The sequence below is a fragment of the Oxyura jamaicensis genome, chromosome Z (genome assembly GCF_011077185.1).
Source record: "Oxyura jamaicensis isolate SHBP4307 breed ruddy duck chromosome Z, BPBGC_Ojam_1.0, whole genome shotgun sequence".
Lineage (NCBI taxonomy): Eukaryota > Metazoa > Chordata > Aves > Anseriformes > Anatidae > Oxyura > Oxyura jamaicensis.
Genome location: NC_048926.1, coordinates 49789282 through 49792858, shown reverse-complemented (window position 1 = coordinate 49792858; position 3577 = coordinate 49789282).

The window sequence follows — 3577 nt, the reverse complement described above, 5'->3', positions numbered from 1 at the left end:
TCTTCTTCTTCTTCTTCTTCTTCTTCTTCTTCTTCTTCTTCTTCTTCCTCTTCTTCCTCTTCTTCTTTAATTAAACAAACACATGTGTAATCTTTTTCTCTTTATATAATGAACATAAACCCAGAATTACATTTTTTCCCTACTATGCTTGACCTTCATTAGCAAATTGCTGAGGTTCTCTATGGGAAAGTTTTAAAAAGGAAATATTGTCAAGAGATATTTAACTTTTAACCTAGGGAAGAAATGCTGGTAGAAAAAAATACACTCATTGCTAAGATGAAGTCAGTCTATATTATGTTAGTAATCACTGTGGGTTGGCAAACTGCTGCAAAAATGTGAAGCACCTTGACTTCTCTCTGTATTGCAGAGGCCATAAAAGCTTGATAACATTTTAAAATAAGTGTTATGCTTGTGTACCATGGATTACCATCCCTATAGAGACATCCCCTAAAGACAAAGCTAGTATATAAAAACAAGTGTGTCTTATAAAACCATCTTGAAGATTACTTCCTTTGTGATTTCAAAGTAAGTTTCAAAGGTCTTAAGTAAAAAAAGTTTTTCCATTTGGATAGTGGCTGAGTTTATACACTGGTGCCAACTATGCTTATATATTTATGAAAATAATAAAGGTATGCCTGAAACAATCAGGTATTATGAATCCTTTCAGGTATGACATTATTAATGTATGCTGTGCAATTGTTATTTGTGTATCTAGTCTCTGTTGAATGGAAGACCTGACTAGGATGTACTTTGTCCTGCCATCCACACACCTTTCAAGGCGCTGACTTGCCTTACTAGCCTTAGCCACACTTTTATGGTGACACAGATAAGCCAGTCATAAGCCTAAGAAGTTTTTCTAACAGAGGAAGAGGGAAATGGTACAAGGAGGTGTCTGGGTGATGTTGCAGAATCACAGAATCATATAATATCCAAATTTGGAAGGGACCCACAAGGATCATCGAGTCCAACTGCTGGCTTCTCACAGCACCACCCAAAAATCAGACCATATGTTTGAGAGTGTTGTCCATATGATTCTTGAACTCCAGTCAGACTCAGTGCCATGACCACTGCCCTGGGGAGCCTGTTCCAGTGCTTGACCACCCTCTGGGTGAAGAACCTTTCCCTAACACCCAGCCTGACCCTCCCCTGTCCCAGCTCCATGCCGTTCCCTTGGGTCCCGTCGCTGTCCCCAGAGAGCAGAGCTCAGTGCCTGCCCCTCCGCTCCCCTCTTGAGAGAGCTGCAGGCCACCATGAGGTTGCTCCTCAGAATCCTTCAGAAGGGCTGAAGGGTCTCTGAGAATGTCTCTGAGGGTTGCTCAAAAGGGACTGCTTGAACCTTTCCTCTACCAGTTTTGGTAAAAGTGAGGTTTGAGGCAAAATTTTATCTGCAAACTTTGCTAGGAAAAAAAAAATCACTTTTACATTTAAAGAGGTTTTATTTAAAATATATATTGTATATATATTTAAATACTGAAATGCATTTATTATCCCCCAAAATTAACAGTCAAAGGATAATAAGTGTACTTAAATTTTGCACTTGCAGAGCTCTGCTGTGTGAGTACCTATTTCAGAGTAAATGTCACAAGGTAGTTTCAAAGAGTACTGCATTGTTTGCTTTTCTGAATCATCTCTTACACTCTTGGCTGGGGTGGCTTCATCCAGAAAGGAGCTTAAATGAGACTTCAGGACACAACCCTCCAACCATTGTCAGTTGGATTTATAGTTGCCAGCACAACTGTGTTGTGTAACAAAACTCCACAAAGAAAACTTATTAGTATTCAACTTCTTGGTTTGGCAACCAAAACTTACCCCTAATATCATGTCTTTCAGAATTTTCTCAACAACTGGAAAGGATATCTTCCTGGGCAATTCCACCTGTAATTCTGTAGAGGATGGTCCTTTGCTTCTGGCTGTCAGAGTCACTCAGATCCATCTCACTGCATCATTAAGTAAGTGCTTTGTCTTCTCCCTTCTCTGGTACGACTTCTTGATACAGGTTAAGTAAAATATCGGAAAGATTTGAGCATGAGAGATATGGAGATCTGTGTAAACCAAAGGCACATGTGACAAAGTGGCAGTGCTATGAGGGACTGATACATATCACATGTTCTTCAATGGCTAAACAATGTAATATATAAATTATATTTATTTCTGCTAATACAAGATTACAGAACATTGAAACATTTGAGCACCAATGAATACCGCTTTGTATTATTGATGGGTTTTTAACAGTAACTAGTAAAGACTAATTGAAACAAAGTTATCTAAACATTCCATGGGTTTGCTTTTTGAATCATTTCTAACAAATTTGATGCATAATTTTCCAGTAATATTCTGATACTTTTGTTTCAGGAGAAATATATATATATAGGTATTCACTAACTGTCTAATTATAGTATAGTAACTACTTACTGTAGTAATTGGCTCTAATTTGACTCTAATTTTCACTGATATATGGACATTTTTCAAGGAAGTTTCAAGGTGTGTTAGGGAAAGCACTAAACAGAAAGGTTTTAGGGGCTTATTTTGAGTTCTGTACTTTTCAGTTTCTTTCTGTCTTCTTTAAAGAACTGTGTTTTCTTCATTTGTAAGCCAAGATCCAATTTTAATACTTCCATTATTTTAACTTGTCAAAAAAAGAGATGATCCAGTAGAGAATCTGTTAATAAACTTCCTTTAAATTGGAAACTGGAAGATGGGTGCTGCTCTTCAGAAAAAGTAGGTCACCTGCCAGTGGAGATTTCTGGCAAGGTTGTGTACTTGCAAGAATATAAGAATAAAATGATTTTGAGTTGTACAATGCACAGAACTAGTGTGAGGAATATAATTCTGCTATCTAAAGAAGCTTAATATCTTTGTTATTAAGCTTGGGCTTACCATAAGGTGAACTGTCTGTATTAAGAGAATTAACTGGAACCTCAACCAAGGTGCTGAGAGGGAGAGTGAGTATACCAGAGAGCTGAGTCCCTACCAGACTCCTCCACCCCACTGAAAAATAAACAAAAAACAAACAAAATTTAATTGTGGTTTACTGTATGCCTCATTTTGTTATTCTCTTGGACTGCATACGAGCAGAGTGCTTATTTAAATTCTCCGTCTTTGCTAAGATGTTTCACTGTTGCTGGTTTATCAACAAGAGTTAATCACCAGAAGAGACTAGAAAGGCTGCTTTGTCCGTACACTTCACATGCTGTATCAAAGCTTTGGTGATTTAGTATCCCAGGGACAAATTTCATCTCTCTTTTTCTTATGAGAAGACTCTTTCTGTGTATTTTAAATATATTAAATTTTGAGAAATGCAGAAAATGTAAGCAGACCCATCTACTTGATAAGATTATAAAATAAGCTGCTTTTCTATTTTTTCTAATCTTAATACAGGCCTCAGTATGACATACTTCTGCTAAATTTAAGAAATGTCATTATTATATACTTCCTGATCTGCATGATGAAACTCATTTTTCATCTTCTAAAACATTATTTTAATCTTGAATTCAAAAACGAGGTGAGAAAATGTTTAGATAGGATAGTACCTCCTCGTTAATGAGAAGTGGGAAGCATTTGGCTTGAACTGTCTTTG